Genomic DNA, 17420 nt, shown 5'->3' on the forward strand with positions numbered 1-17420 from the left:
ACCATAATCTTTCGGTCCATTTCACAAAGGTTCTTCTGTCACTGCCTGGTGTTTTATAATAACATCCTTTCCAGATACTCAGCGATACTGATTAGCCTGGCATATTCTGCAATCCAACTGAACCCTTTGGAGAGGACACAGCCTCCCACCTGGAACTCCCAAATGTACCTGAGTCCCTTTGGAGAACACCAGGCTGGGGCTGATTAATCTCTAACCGTTCTCACCCCTTTTGAGAGTGCACCCACCTGCTTTAAAGACATATATGTATCGATCAGAAGGATTGCATTCTGTGCCAGGACATTTCCTATACCAAATAGAAATGCCATGAGAAATAATAGCCATCCAGAGAACTGTACTAGGGTTTAAGGATTTATAATTACTATATTAAAAACAACCTTTGCAGCCCCCTTGCATAGGCATAATCTGTTTGTTGACATCTATTGGTTCTCTTTATTTTTCAGCTGTGCCTCTCTCACTATTTACCACGTCCATCGAAGTTGTTACAAAAAGAAGTCTGGGAGACTCTCTCCCGAGAACAAACAGAGCCACTTAAAGGGTCTACAACCACGTTTTATCTCACTGTACCTTTCACAGAGGAGAAATACCCATTTGCATATCTGTCTGGTCCCACCCACTTGGGCAGTGCAGCACCAAAATGCTAGACAATTCTTCTCTGAACAAGAGTATCAACAGCAACCCCAGACACGTGTTTTAACCTTGTTGGGCCTCATCAGTGAGGTGATTCTGCGCCTCTCTAAGCACAGTAAGCAAGGGTTCCACGTCTGGATAATTTACGGTTAAGCTCGAAGTTCCTAAACATACCAAAAGAGGTATGGGAGCCATTCTACTAAGAACAAACACTGCCAAATAACCTGTTCTTTGGGAATGTGCCCACTCGGGAGGGTCTACAACCACGTTGTACACATTTATATTTTTTAATCACTGATGGTGGATTTGTTTTTTATTCAGAAGACAAAGCACACAATCTGCAAAGATGATACATTTAAGGTCACACATAAGAGCTGTGTCTGCTTTACAAAGTACTCGCCTTCCACATATTCTCAAGTATATATAGGTGACAATACTGACATTACTTTGCTTTTATGCAACACATCCTTCAAATACGCTCGTGGTTTCTTAGCGACCTGGAACCCAAGAAACGTTCCACATACCAAACATAGTACAATGATTTCACCAGGAAAATATAATCAGTGGAATGGGAATGTTAGGGTTTAAGCCCAGATTTCCTGGTATCGTAGCGGTAATTCCCCAAAAACCAAAAAGAAATCCAAAAACAATGAGGACAAAAACACCACATTTCTTTACTCGAATTTTTCAGGATTTTTGCTTTTTTTTCTAATATATAGATGGGGGTTGGGTTAGGTTATAAATTATAATGGGGGATGTGAGGGGCTGCACAGGGTCTCCTCCCACATGCAAAAAGAAAAACAAGTGCAACAAAGCAAACATTTTTGGGGAATTTGAGTAAAAACAAAATATGTGTTTTTGGACTCAGTGATTTAGATTCGTTATTTTAACATAGAACCATCCAAGCAGGCTACATCTCCTCTCAACCCATCTGATTCTATCTTTAGTTTTAGATCAATATTAAAAGGTGGCAAAGCTACAGAATTCATTGGTAGAGCCAAGTTATAGTTGAACTGAGTGGTCTGGCTTCCCTCTCAGAGCCAAACACGAGCTGGCACAGAACAAGAGACTCTGGCATCCAGCCTCCCTAGCCCACAGCACAAAACCCATACCTGGAACCCTGTCCACCTCTACCCACCCTGGCCTCCATCAATATTGCCTAACCCCAGCTTACCATCTACACTTTTCGGCTAAATATCGAGTAGAACAATTCAAATTAAAATAGTTTGACAAAAAATAATTCACCTGCCTTCCTTTCAATTAACTTGTAGAACTCCAACCTCCCATCCCCTAACACTAAAATCAATCCGCTTGTCTTGGTTTGTGCGCACCCCTTCAATTGCCCACATTAACCAATCACCAATTCCTATTCACTCACTTCCATTGCCTAGGCTCACATGTAGACACTAGACCACCTTGGTTTACCAGTCAGACTCTGCCAGACATGAAAGACTCTGCCAGACATGACAAGAGGCTGTGATGGGGGTCTTGCTGGTAATTGTGGCTATGTTGCCTGGAATTGGAGAATGCAGAGCGAAAGACTCTGGGCCCGATTAATAGAAAAGTGTGCAGAGATCCCTGAAAGCCTGTGTGCCATGAACGACTCTCCGTGAGCTTGCGTGCAGATGTTTTCCTGCACGTTGTGCGTATTCATGGAATTGTTCACACAAAGTAAGCGTATATGCAAGTCGCGGCAGGAACTCCCCTGACACGCCCCAACACAAAGCAAGAACAGCCAGAAACAGCTACCTTTGCGAGTTCCTCTGGACACAAAAACATACACCCTTTAAACAGTGCATTGTGTCCACGCAGGCAAATCTGCATCTCGGGGACTTTGCACGGGATACCCTGTAACTGTTACTGGCACCCCGACAACATGCATATGGTTTAGCGCAACTCGGGTAAAAACTCTGAAAATCTGCGTGTGAACTCCTGTAAACCATTCCTGTACCCGATACACTGTGTATGCGCATCCCTAAGTTAGATCAACTCCGGCTGCGTACACACACCCATAAATCTGACACCCGATCTTACCTCTGTGTCGTGAATCCTATGCGCAAGTGCCGGTATGCCAGCCTTTGGGTGGCGGATGATATGAGGGCTTTGCGTGGCAATTTCCCCGCACAGAGGTGGCACTGTCAGATCCATGAATATGTATCGTTAGGCGCAATAGTGGGCATGCAATATACCTCCTGCGGGCCGTCCCTCATAATGCCCACATTTTCCCTTGTTCTTCCTCATTTCCCACGTTCCGCCGCCTACCCTGCTTTCTGTGCAAGCCGCACCCATGTTCTGCATGGTGTTTCGTGGAAGGCACTCGGCTTCTCACAGTGATGTGCCGAGCCTGTGCGAAGTCCACGCAAACTAAAAAAAGTCTGCGCAGTCAATTCCATGAATCGACAAATGGGATTTCACGCCTGGTTTGGCAAGCAAAGTCCTAATTTTACATGAAGATAATTCCATGAATAGGTCCATCTGACTGGCCTTGGCTTTCATTGTGCTCCCAAGTTGCACTTTTTTGTAAAATCAGCTGCATCATTTTTATTTTATTACTGTATATGGTTATAAAAAACCTTTACAAACAAAAAGATAAAAACAAGTATTTACAAAACATTATGGATTTTTTTGAGTTTTCTCCAACATAACATAACAAAATACATCACAAAATATAAAATAGCCTCCATGTATATAAAATAAAAAATATGATTAAAAAAGATAAAAAGACTTCAATATTTCCATGTAAACTTATAAAGTCTATTCAAAGGATAAGGGGCAGGATCACATATGTGTCTACTAGGACCCACCAAAACCCACAGATACAAATAAAAGGGGAACCTTACGAACATCAGCAAGGAAGGAACAGAAGGGGAGCTACGTTCATGTAATAATATCACTTCTTACTAGTACCTCGCGCCTTGAAACACTTGTGTATAGGAGCGTTATAAATTCCATATCATATCATATATCATATCATATCATATCATATCATATCGTCTTTATTGTCAGCGCTGTTTCGTACCCCAATATCAGTGTATCCCAGAACATGTCTGAAAGTATGCCATCAATTATGTCCACAAATCGAAGGAACATAGCTGCTCTTATGGGGCAGGTCCCCGCACATTCCACCAGAAGGTGTTTAAAAGTTTGTTTCTCTGGGTTCTTACATATCCCACACAATGTGTTGGCGAACTCCCCCTGCCCCCATCTGGTGAGAACTTCTCCAGTACGGACCAAATTCAGCTGAATTCTAAGGAATTTATTCCTGGCTTTCCAGTCAGGGAATTTCACTAAATATCTCGGGAGACTCCCCAATTTCTTGCTGACCACTAAGAATTGGTTTAGGGGGGGCTGAGATGCACCTATTATTGATTGTTACTATTCAGTCCATCTTTTCTAAAGCCTTTTTAGTTTTAATAGGATTGGCCGAAAGTGTCTCAAAATCTACATCTGCCTTCACAAAGGACTCCCTGACCCTAGCCTCCAGGTAAGATAGTATCATTGCCTTGGAGAACTCCAGATGTTCCTTAATGTCTGCATACAGTGTTTGAGGCTGTGCAGTTTTAATCAGCTGAAAGAGGGAAACCAGTTTTCAGTCAGCAAAAGAGCTTAACGATTTCAGCTCCAGCTCGAATCTCAGGCAAGAGGTTGAGAGGCCCATCGGTAGTCTGAGGACTTTTTTCCAGATTGGACCTTCCAGCCTTTGCCAGTGGGTCTTCCAAAGTAGGGGTTTGGCCTCCAGCCTGTGTATGATCACGGTGACCACCTTGGCCACATAATATTTAATCAATGGGACTATTGAGAATTTACAATACTTAAAGTAAACCTTTTTCATCTGTGGTATGAGCTGCATAATTTTGTCATTCACAGTCATTTCCACCCGACCTATTGATGGAGATGCATACATCACATAGCCCAGGCAGATGACTTCCTCGACTCTTGGTATAACTTGGCCTTCTAGAAACCAATGGGCGTACGGTACCCGCCTTCTGGCATGTCTGAAGACAACTATTTTTGATTTGTCTGGGTTAATCGAAAGACCATTTAGTTTGGCATAGTCCCCCAGTTTATTCAGAAGGCGCTGCAGCCCCACTACTGTTTTGTCCAACAGAACAATATCATCAGCGTAGGCCAGCCAAAAGATCTTAGTGCCATTCAATACCGAACTGGCCAATGCTGATGGTTCTAAAGATGTTCCCATGTCTGCTAGGTATAGATTGAAGAAGAGAGGAGCCCCCAGACAACCCTGTCTTACTCCTCTCTCCACCTTAATAAGCTCTGACAAGTGCCCTTGATCATCGAGTCTTACTCTTAATGTCGTGTCCCTATGCAGTTCTACTAGCATTTCTAAGATGTTTTCAGGGATCCCCCAACTGCGAAGCTTTTCCCAAAGATGGTCCCTGTTTGCCTGATCAAAAGCTTTTGAGAGGTCCACCCACGCCCCGTACACTAATGGATCTCCCTTCCTCCTAGCTTTCTCACAGATGATGTTCAGGACCGATCCATTCAGGGCAGTGGATAGACCTCTCCTGAAGCCAGTCTGGAATTTAGATAGAATATGCGCTCCCTTCACCCAGCGCTCCGGGTCTCCTAGCAATAGTTTCATAAAAAGCTATCTCTCGATGTCAAGGAGGTCGATGGGGCAATAGTTTGCCGGAGATAATCGATCGCCCCCCTTGAAAAAAGGAATGACTATTGTGGGTTTCCACGATGGGGGGAACGTTTGCCTACTAAGAATCTCTTTAAAGAGGCAATTTAGCAGTTTAACACATAGGACAGACTTGTTCTTTAACACTTGAAATGTCAGCCAATTAGGGCTGACAGCACTAGAAGAGGATGATTTAACTATAAAATCCACAATGTCTTATCATCAAAGTTTAACACCCAGGGGGGACTGGATCTTATGACTTAAGATTTATTAAAAGAATTCTCAAAATGCACTGTCAGATATTCGATCCATTTGGTCTCTGCCACAAGATTACATTGGGCATTACTAGGCTGTGCTTCTAGTTGATTGATAATTGACCAAAGGTTTCTTGAGTTATTCTTCCGTACTATACTCAGCATCAACTCCCCATCCTGTTGAAGGCGTGCCATTTTGCGACTTACTGACCAGGATTTATATTCAGAGGTTTATTTCTTAGCCTCTATTCTATAGGACTCAAGACTCAAATTCAGCCTCTTCAATTTACAAAGTTTTAGTCTTAGAGACTTTTTTTCCTCCCACGTTTCCTCATCGAAGGAATGGCAATGTGAAAGGAACGTCCTCGCTTTTGCTGGACTTGATGGAGAGATAGACCAAATGAATTTTACACATTTTTCCGGTTGGCAACTTTCTAGTTAGGCCTGGTTTGGGATACTTAATAATTTGTTGTTTAGATACTGACCTTCGGCTTTGTATTTAGATAATCTTATTTTCCCCTTCTTTACTATTAATTCCTGGCTCTGACTATCTGGTCTTGTGATGGACATGTCTGATAGTGTCGGCTCAAGACGAGCATGGTTGCTTCCTCCTCCGAACTTAACGCTCAGCACTGAGCAACTTGTGTACAGGGTTGGTGACAAGAAAATGTAGTGGATTGTGGAGGATGACTTCCCCCACTGCCAAGTTGTGGCTGCTGGGATGTCCTCCACAATCGACCCACTTGTCATTTTAAGTCCCCACTCCTTCAAAAATTGCATCCATCTTCTGCCCTTGCCAGAAACTCTCAGAGAACTCTTTGCTTCGTGCTCATTTGGCAGTTGGACACACTGACAGGGTAATTCATAGAATTTCGCAGCAAAGTGTCGCAAGCGGCTGGCGCAGAGTGTCCGCGTGCGATTGTCTGCGCCAGGCGCGTGCGCCAAAACCGATTTCCGCGCACAGCGTTTTCATGGATTTTAGGCTCCCAAACCAGCCGTGGCGCAGAGTATCGCAGCGACCCTGCAGCAGCACCAGTAACGCCCCCAAGAACGCCCTCGCGCAAGGAAAAGCCATCAAAATCGCTAAATCATCGCAAAGGGCTGCGCTAACCCTGGATCAGTTTACAGGGCTGCCAAACAAGGAATGCAAAGCGGGTAACGTTCATATCAGGGGTACGCGGGAAGTTTTACATGCGATTAGCCAGGGTAAGTGTATTACAGGGGTACGCGGGAAGTTTTACACGCGATTAGCCAGGGTACGTGTATGACAGGGGTACGCGTGAAGTTTTACACGCGATTAGCCAGGGTACGTGTATTACAGGGGTACGCGGGAATTATCACACGCGATTTGGCTGGGTACGTGTATGACAGGGGTATGCGTGAAGTTTTACACGCGATTAGCCAGGGTACGTGTATTACAGGGGTACGCGTGAATTATCACAAGCGATTTGGCTGGGTACGTGTTTTACAGGGGTGCGCGGGAATAATCACACGCGATTTGGCTGGGTACGTGTATTACAGGGGTGCGCGGGAATTATCACACGCGATTTGGCTGGGTACGTGTATTACAGGGGTGCGCGGGAAGTTACACACGCGATTAGGCTGGGTGGGTCCTCACAGGTGTTCCCTGTACACCCTCCACGGCCCCTGCAGGCAGCCCACAAAACAGGGGACTACCCTGCACACTTGCTCATGTCCCCCACCCCCCACCCAGCAGTGTGGGGCACCCTCAACCAGGCCCCCACTCATGTCCCCTATCACCCCCACCCCCCAGCCACCATGGGCAGCCCCCACCAGGCTCCCACCCATGTCTACCACCACCCCCACCCCCCAGCACTGTGGGGCAGCCTCCACCAGGCCCCCACTCATGTCTCCCACCACCCCCACCCCCAGCCACCATGGGCAGCCCCCACCAGGCTCCCACCCATGTCTACCACCACCCCCACCCCCCAGCAGTGCAGGGGCAGCCTCCACCAGACCCCCACTCATGTCTCCCACCCCCCACCCCCCCAGCAGTGTGGGGCACCCTCCACCAGGCCCCCACCCATGTCTCCCACCACCCCCACCCCCCAGCCACCATGGGCAGCCTCCACCAGGCCCCCACTCATGTCTCCCACCCACCCCACCCCCCAGCACTGTGGGGCACCCTCCACCAGGCTCCCACCCATGTCTACCACCACCCCCACCCCCCAGCCACCATGGGCAGCCCCCACCAGGCCCCCACTCATGTCTCCCACCCACCCCCACCCCCCAGCAGTGCAGGGGCAGCCTCCACCAGGCCCCCACTCATGTCTCCCACCCACCCCACCCCCCAGCCACTATGGGCAGCCCCCACCAGGCTCCCACCCATGTCTACCACCACCCCCACCCCCCAGCAGTGCAGGGGCACCCTCCACCAGGCCCCCACTCATGTCCCCTTTCACCCCCACCCCCAGCAGTGCAGGGGCAGCCTCCACCAGGCCCCCACTCATGTCTCCCACCCGCCCCACCCCCCAGCACTGTGGGGCAGCCTCCACCAGGCCCCCACTCATGTCCCCTATCATCCCCACCCCCAGCAGTGCAGGGGCAGCCTCCACCAGGCCCCCACTCATGTCTCCCACCACCCCCACCCCCCAGCCACCATGGGCAGCCCCCACCAGGCTCCCACCCATGTCTACCACCACCCCCACCCCCCAGCAGTGCAGGGGCAGCCCCCACCAGGCCCCCACTCATGTCTCCCACCCACCCCCACCCCCCAGCCACCATGGGCAGCCCCCACCAGGCTCCCACCCATGTCTACCACCACCCCCACGCCCCAGCACTGTGGGGCACCCTCCACCAGGCTCCCACCCATGTCTACCACCACCCCCACCCCCCAGCCACCATGGGCAGCCCCCACCAGGCCCCCACTCATGTCTCCCACCCACCCCCACCACCCAGCAGTGCAGGGGCAGCCTCCACCAGGCCCCCACTCATGTCTCCCACCCACCCCACCCCCCAGCCACCATGGGCAGCCCCCACCAGGCTCCCACCCATGTCTACCACCACCCCCACCCCCCAGCAGTGCAGGGGCACCCTCCACCAGGCCCCCACTCATGTCCCCTAACACCCCCACCCCCAGCAGTGCAGGGGCAGCCTCCACCAGGCCCCCACTCATGTCTCCCACCCACCCCACCCCCCAGCACTGTGGGGCAGCCTCCACCAGGCTCCCACCCATGTCTACCACCCCCCGCACCCCACAGCAGTGCAGGGGCAGCCTTCACCAGGCCCCCAACCATGTCTCCCACCCACCCCCAGCCACCATGGGCAGCCCCCACCAGGCTCCCACCCATGTCTACCACCATCCCCACCCCCCAGCAGTGCAGGGGCAGCATCCACCAGGCCCCCACTTATGTCTACCACCACCCCCACCCCCAGCCACCATGGGCAGCCCCCACCAGGCCCCCACTCATGTCTCCCACCACCCCCACCCCTCAGCCACCATGGGCAGCCTCCACCAGGCCCCCACTCATGTCTCCCACCCAAACCACCCCCCAGCACTGTGGGGCACCCTCCACCAGGCTCCCACCCATGTCTTCCACCACCCCCACCCCCCAGCCACCATGGGCAGCCCCCACCAGGCCCCCACTCATGTCTCCCACCCACCCCCACCCCCCAGCCACCATGGGCAGCCCCCACCAGGCTCCCACCCATGTCTACCACCACCCCCACCCCCCAGCACTGTGGGGCAGCCTCCACCAGGCCCCCACTCATGTCTCCCACCACCCCCACCCCCCAGCCACCATGGGCAGCCTCCACCAGGCCCCCACTCATGTCTGCCACCCACCCCACCCCTCAGCACTGTGGGGCAGCCTCCACCAGGCCCCCACACATGTCCCCTATCACCCCCACCCCCAGCAGTGCAGGGGCAGCCTCCATCAGGCCCCCACTCATGTCTCCCACCCACCCCACCCCCCAGCACTGTGGGGCACCCTCCACCAGGCTCCCACCCATGTCTACCACCACCCCCACCCCCCAGCCACCATGGGCAGCCCCCACCAGGCCCCCACTCATGTCTCCCACCCGCCCCCACCCCCCAGCCACCATGGGCAGCCCCCACCAGGCTCCCACCCATGTCTACCACCACCCCCACCCCCCAGCCACCATGGGCAGCCTCCACCAGGCCCCCACTCATGTCCCCTATCACCCCCACCCCCAGCAGTGCAGGGGCAGCCTCCACCAGGCCCCCACTCATGTCTCCCACCCACCCCACCCCCCAGCCACCATGGGCAGCCCCCACCAGGCTCCCACCCATGTCTACCACCACCCCCACCCCCTAGCAGTGCAGGGGCACCCTCCACCAGGCCCCCACTCATGTCTCCCACCCCCACCCCCCCCAGCAGTGTGGGGCACCCTCCACCAGGCCCCCACCCATGTCTCCCACCACCCCCACCCCCCAGCCACCATGGGCAGCCTCCACCAGGCCCCCACTCATGTCTCCCACCCACCCCACCCCCCAGCACTGTGGGGCACCCTCCACCAGGCTCCCACCCATGTCTACCACCACCCCCACCCCCCAGCCACCATGGGCAGCCCCCACCAGGCCCCCACTCATGTCTCCCACCCACCCCCACGGCCCAGCAGTGCAGGGGCAGCCTCCACCAGGCCCCCACTCATGTCTCCACCCACCCCACCCCCCAGCCACCATGGGCAGCCCCCACCAGGCTCCCACCCATGTCTACCACCACCCCCACCCCCCAGCAGTGCAGGGGCAGCCCCCACCAGGCCCCCACTCATGTCTCCCACCCACCCCACCCCCCAGCACTGTGGGGCACCCTCCACCAGGCTCCCACCCATGTCTACCACCACCCCCACTCCACAGCCACAATGGGCAGCCCCCACCAGGCCCCCACTCATGTCTCCCAAGTGAACCTGAAAACCCATATCATGACATGCATGAAAACAATGAGATGAAACCACACATTGAAGAATGAAAAAATAATGTATTAAAAACAACAGTAATGGCAATCAAAATTAAACAAAATACACAAGTAAAAAAATAACAAAATTAAGCTGGCTGTCCCTTTTCAAATTAAAATCAATAAATGATAATCCAAAAATATTTCTTCCAAAGTTCAAGTCCATAAAAAGGAAATGAAGGGAAAAAAGAAATAGAAAACCATTGCTCCATGGAAGAAAATATTCATAGTAAAAAAAATATCCAAATCCAAAGTCCAACTATGTACAAAGTATTCAGGGTCCATCATCCCAACAGAAGAAATGAAAATGGAACTATATACAAAAGGTGGAGCAGTGTCCGTCGACTCCAAATAAGAATAAACTATAAAGGAAACCTATCACTAAATAACTACATACAATGGCGGCGGGCCAGTCCAGCGGCTCACTTAGTGGTGTTCCGGGCCAGGGCATCATCGAACTCCTCGTCTATGTCCCGGAGGCGGTCCTGTTCCATGGCCCCGAGGGTCCGCAGGGACGCCGACATGTTCACCTCCAACTCCCTGCGGATTGCCTCGAGGCACTCGGCCCGCCTCAGGGCCCTCCGCATGGAGTTCTCCGCCCTGACCATCGTGAGCCGCGCCTCTTCCGCCCGCCGCCGTTCCGCATCTATGGCGTGGCCCAACCGCTGCCACACGGAAGACACTTCCCGTCCAGGGTCCTCCTGCCCTCCGGCCGATGCCTGCCCCTCCGATGTTGAAGGCCCCGAGCTATCGTGGCTCCCACCTACAGCCTCCTGCTGCTGCAGCTGCGGCTGTCCATGTGCCCTGTCCGATGGTGCCTGCACATCCTCCTCCAGCTGGGGTGCAGTCGTTGATGTGGCCACCCCTGCTGGACGTCCGACTCCCGACTGTGGCAGGGATCTGTTGTCCACCAGCCTGGCCGCACGGTCGGAGGCAGCTCCACAGGGCACCCAGGTGACACATGGGTGGGAAGATGGCATGGAGGACGACTGGGGCATAGGGGGTTCCGTGGAGGAGGGGGTCGGAACAAGGTCCAGGAAACGGAGGAATCCAGCCCTGGTGAGCTGTCCCAGTGGGTCAACGCGGTCAATGAGCCATGCGAGAAGACGTGCAGACTCATCATGAAAAGACTGCAGGTCAGCTCGCATGGCCCGTTGACGCAATGCCACCCCACCCTGGACAGGCTCAACCTGGTGCAGGATAGCCACATCCGCAGGGAGAGGAAGGCCAGGTGTTGTAAGCCAATCCCCTCCCTGAGAACGGGTCTGGAGGTAGGCATCCCCGCTGGTGCAAGATGATGCAGTGACAGGAGCAGGGACAGGATTGCACACAGGCACCTCCGCGGCGGCCTGTGCTGCCTCCTGTCCCTGATCCTGCACTGCACCACTAGCACCAGTGGAATCCCCACCTCGAGATCCCGCCTCTGTCGCTTGCACGGCCTCCTCCTCCTCCAAACCCCCCACCAACCTGGATGACTCCGTGCCATCTTCCTCCGTTGGGCCCTGTGGGGTCCCAGCTGCCCCTTCTGCTGCCGAGAAGTCCAACTCCAACCTCCGCCTCTGGGACCTCTTGGACCTCCCCTCAGCAGCTGCGGCCTGGGACATGGCACCGGACTCCTCACTCCCCGACGAGATCAGAACCTGGGAGGGGATCCGGGCTTTGCGTCTCCGGCTGGTGGTGCGACCCCTACCGCTGTGCTCCACAGCACCTTCTCCGCCCTCTTCATCAGTTGACGCTGCAGACAGGGAGACAGAAAACACAGGCATCAGGGCACTGTACAATGGACTCATACACACATGACAGTTATACATGAGTGGCATTGGTAAACCTCAGACATGGCATCACAATCCCCAACACACATGTCATTTCAACTTGCACACATGAGCCATACCACAGCCATATTGCAACAGCCAGCACCATCCATTCACATACAACAGCATGAGCAGCCAAAGGTCATCCACACATCACATGCAACATAGGGAGTACACTACACATGCACACACACCACCAAACTTGCATGCATGTGTACAACTCCGCCAACTGTCGCAGTGTTCCGATCGACATCCGTGTCACACCTGACAATCATTCCTCCACATCCTGTGCCATGCAAGCCCACACACACAAGCACCATCCATGTGTCACACATGAGACCCCTCGCATGTATCACCCTCACGGCCCTGTACACCCCCCCTACTTGCCCACATAAAAATACATGTTCAACCTGCACACTCCTGGCACACCACACGCACAGCTTACAATCAGTATGCATGTACACTTACCGCTCGACTCCAGACGGGTCTGCCTCTCAAGGACCTGGACGTGGAGCGCTGGGGATATGCGCTCCAGGACCCTCATCTGATCTTCCGACAAGTGGCCCCGGCGCCCCTTAGCATCCGCTGCCTTCAGGAGGCGCCGGGCCTTGTTGAGGGTCCTGGACCTGAAGTCCTCCCAGCGCTTCCTGACACGTTCGTAGTCGCGGACTGCCACCTCCTCCGCGTTGATGACAGTCACAATGTCCATCCAGTTCCGAGTCCGTCCTTCCTTGTCGGCGCGCAACCTTCCGAAGAGGGCATCATACTGCCCCAGAACATGCTCCACCAGGACACCAACTTCGGTGGCAGTGAAGCTGGTGCCCTCTGCCCCCTTGGCCGGGGGTTGCCACTGGTGCCAGATGTTGCAGTGCCTGACATGGCAACCCCAGAGGCAGGATTGGGTGGGCAAGTGGGTCCTGGGGCTGGGCTGTGGGGCGATGGAAAAGCAGTCGGGAGTCTTCGGTTCCAGCAGGGGTGGTCACAGAAACAGCACCCCTGGCTGATGTGCAGGCAGCAAATGTCAGGGCACATGGGCAGCAGGCAGTCAGGCAGCAGCAGATGGCAGGTGGGAGCGTGCTCAGGGCTCTGGGGGGCAGTAATTCGGCCTTCTGGGTAGGAGCGTGGTCTTCCGTGTGTGAACGCGTGGCCAGCTTGATACGGAGTGATTTTGCACGTGAAAATCCAGCACGTCTGCATGTAATTCGAGGAAAGGCCCTTAGCGCGTAAGCGCGTCAGCACACGTCTGTACATTCATTGGCCCAAAGGCCACCAGCGTATGCGCGTCTATGAAGTCACGTGCACGTTGAATATGGCACACGTTTGAAATGTTGCGTGTTAAAAAAATGAAAGACACGTCCGAGTGTCAAAGCGTGTAATTGGTGGAAATGGCCTTAGCGCTTACACGCGGAAGTGACAAAGCGTGTAATTGGTGGAAATGGCCCTAGCGCGTACACGCGGAAGTGACAAAGCGTGTAATTGGTGGAAATGGCCCTAGCGCGTACACGCGGAAGTGACAAAGCGTGTAATTGGTGGAAATGGCCCTAGCGCGTACACGCGGAAGTGACAAAGCGTGTAATTGGTGGAAATGGCCCTAGCGCGTACACGCGGTAGTGACGCTGGACGTGTGGGCCTGCATAAAAGGTACGTGTAGAACACCATTTCCTTGTACGTGCTTTTCGTGGAGAGCGAGTGGGTGAAATCTGTACTTCTTGTCGTTTCACACGTGATTTACTTCACGGCGTTTCAAGTTCGTACTCCCTGTTACCTCTGACAGCTTTTTCTCTTTTTTCTCTTTTTCTGGTTTTCCTAGGCCTGTTCCCTCAAACAGCGTTCCCTTCTACTGTTGTCCTGTCTCCTCAGACAGCATACAATTCTTCTTTTGGCGGGGGTGTTGCCAACGTGCACACGCACTTCTTTTTCACGCTCTTTTTCCTGGCAGACGGTGAGTCACGCACGTATCTAACATCTGTGCTTGCCCCGTGTGTAGCCTACCCCTTCAGAGGTCATTCTAGGCTGCGTGTGACACGCATACGTTCATTCTTGTGTTACTGGGTGCCACAGCGTAGTGCAGGTTTTTTTTTCCGCACACGTGGTCTAGGAGGGGTTGCGTGCACGTTATCTCCCTTTTTTGGGCTTCCTGTGCATTGCGTGACCCGTCATCTTTCCCCAGGGGTCACATTCAGCCTTGCTAGAGCACTAGGGTACGATTACCATCTGGTACCCAACCCCTTTGACCCCCAATTTCCCAGGACAATAGTTTACAGCCACTCCCATACGCACATTAACATCAGTGCCATGGTTGGGAGGCGAGGAATCCGTAAGGGTGGCAAAGGTGGATGAGCCACAAGTGGTGGCCGTGGTGGATCCGGTAGGGGACGTGGTTGTTACTTGCAGGGTGACCCTGTCCCCCCATGTGTGGAGGACCAGTCAAGGGCACCCATAATCCCCCCCGCCCCCCCTGGTTGAGGGTGATGTGGCTGACACCATCCATGCTCAGCCCTTGTTGGACCAGCCCATTGTGGCACCAGACCTGGCTGACTCAATGGCTGACTTCCAGGTCAGCAGGCCTATGACACGTGCGCTGGTGCACGTTGATGTCATCAGGCCACGTGGATCAGGGGCAGCAAGGTCATCTGCTGCCCCAAGTAGGCAGGGTGGAGAGGCTGCAGGGGCAGCTGCGGCTCCATCCACCCCAGCTCTCACACACCCAGCCAGGACAGTGTCTGTCCTAGTCCATCCTGCTGACATTCCCCCTGACACCATTACACTTGAGCCAATGCCTGCACCAACTCCCATGCTGAGTGTGCAATCCCACACTCCTGATACAGAGTCCACCAGGGCTCCTGCCCCTAGTGTCCAGAGCGGCGTAGGACACTCAGGATCACCACCACCTTCCAAGCGGAAGAGGAAGAGTGCTCGTCCGGCACAGGCTGATGCCCCAGACACGGCTACACAGTCCGGCCCGTCGAGGAAGCCCAGCTTCACGGATGCCGAACTGAATGCACTTGTCGAGTATGTGTCCGCACATGATAACGAAATGGTCATTGTTGCAGGATCCAAGACCACACCTGCACAACGCCAGGCACACTGGCAGACCATTGTGGACATCGTAAGTGCCCTTGGAATCGTGAGGCGCACAGCCAATGATTGCTATAAGCGCTGGAATGACCTAAAGCGCAGGGAAAAGAATAAGCTGGCCTCAAGTCATGCCGCAACTCTAGTGACTGGAGGTGGGTCTCCAGTAGAAGACATGGAACTCACTCCACATGAGTCAGTCGCTGGGACCTACGTCACGGAGGAACAGATCCAAGGCGTGGGAGATCTGCCTGATTATGAGGCATTGTCCGGTGATTGCACATGCATGTGTGTGTCATCCATGTGCATGGTGTGTGTGTGAGGGCTTCTGTTTGTGTGCCAGGTGAGGGTGTGTGCGCCTGAGTTGTTTGGGTCACCCATGTGCTTCATGCAATACATTCTGCGCAGCAGCATTTGGCCATAGCAGTATCTCTTCTGCCAACAGTAGACATCTAGCCCAACAGCACGCCAGTTGCCCTTGAAGTGTCACCTTGCCACAACATTGTTGCTTATTTTTCTCTGTTCATTCAGGCAGATTGTTTGCATTCCACCACTTTTACTAGGCATTTCTCAGTCCTCTAGTCACATGTCTGACATGGCTATGGTATAGTGGAGTGACTTTGTTACCTGGATATCATTTGTTTAGACATGTCCCTGTGCAATCGGACCATTTTGGACTGGCAGCTCCAGGTGAAAAATCAGACCTGTTTGAATTAGAAAAGCTATTACATGAGGGAACTGGACTGAATGAATAAGTGCTGCCCTCCTCTCCATCTTCACTCAATAGCAATGGTACATGCCATCTGTGTGATGGCATGTGTATTTCACCTGGCAATCACAGGCCAATGTGTGATGCCACTGCTAGGAAGCATGCAGCAAATGTGTTCATCTTCCATCTTGGTGTCATCAATGTGTGCCATTTGCCTCCCCTTCATACGCAGTGAGGGTGCATGCATGGGAGGGTTTTAGTCATGTGGGACATGTGTCAATCAAGTACTGGTTCTGTTGCTTCTCAGCCCTCATTGTGTGCCATGGTGCTAATGCCTGTTTCCATTTGTTTTCTTTTATGTCTTTGCAGGGGAAGACGCACCTGATACTGCTGGGGTTGTGGAGATGGTGCAGACCCAGGAGGGGTCTGAGGGCCGACCGACCACCAGTGAGGGACGTGGTGTGGTGGTGGGTGAGAACCCACAACTGCTGCAGGTCGTGCTCTCAAGGGGTGTCTCTGGCTGCACCTCCCCCGAGCTGTACTCAGGTGTTGATTCGGATGATGAGACCTACGTGCCGTCGCAGGTGAGTGTTCCTGGGAGGGATTCTGTTCTGTCCGACCCACCTGCACCAGGGTCAGAACCCTCAATGGGGATGTCAGTGTTGGCAGCTACGTCTTTGGTGGTTACGGATGCAGGGTCACACTCCGTGACATCTGATCCTGTTCCTGGGCCAGCAGATCAGAGGGGGAATGCAGTCCTGCAGCCTCAGGCAGTGCCGGCACAGCAAGGCGCTGTTCGCCTTGCCCCAGACAGGTGTGGTGCCCGCCGACGTGGTGGCCGTACGCCACCTGGCAATACCGCATGGGAGCAATCCATTTACGGTATGGCAACCCAACAGGCAGCATCATCAGAGATGATGGCTCAGGCCATGGATAGGGTGGCCACTTCCATTGTCCCCCCCGAAAGGCTAATGGAGCGACTACAGCAGGCAACCGACTCCATCTGCCAGTCACACAGGGAGGACATGTTGGTGTCCAACAGGGACAGCCGGGCGGCACTGGCGACTCTGCAGGAAGCCATCTCCATAGAGTCCCAGGGCCACAGGGAAGCCCTGAGGCTGGAACTCCTTCACCTCAGGACGACTCTTGTTGAGCTTGAGGCTTCAACAAACCAAAGGACAGAACAGCAGCTGGAGCGTCTCACCCGTACGCTCTCAGCTGAGATGCAGGCAACTAGGGCGGAGGTCCGGGCATCCCGTGAGTTGTTGCATGGGGACCTCCGCACACTCATCCTCCAGAACGAGACCTACCACACCCGCATGCTTGCAGCCATGGAGGAAC

General features: G+C 53.6%; 1 protein-coding gene across 1 annotated transcript in view; it reads right to left on the reverse strand.

The window, feature by feature from the left end:
- Positions 1-17420, reverse strand: part of CLRN1 (clarin 1) — a 180397-nt gene that overhangs the window by 53768 nt on the left and 109209 nt on the right. The window lies entirely within an intron of this gene.

The sequence above is a fragment of the Ambystoma mexicanum genome, chromosome 10 (genome assembly GCF_040938575.1).
Source record: "Ambystoma mexicanum isolate Mex_15411 chromosome 10, UKY_AmexF1_1, whole genome shotgun sequence".
NCBI lineage: Eukaryota > Metazoa > Chordata > Amphibia > Caudata > Ambystomatidae > Ambystoma > Ambystoma mexicanum.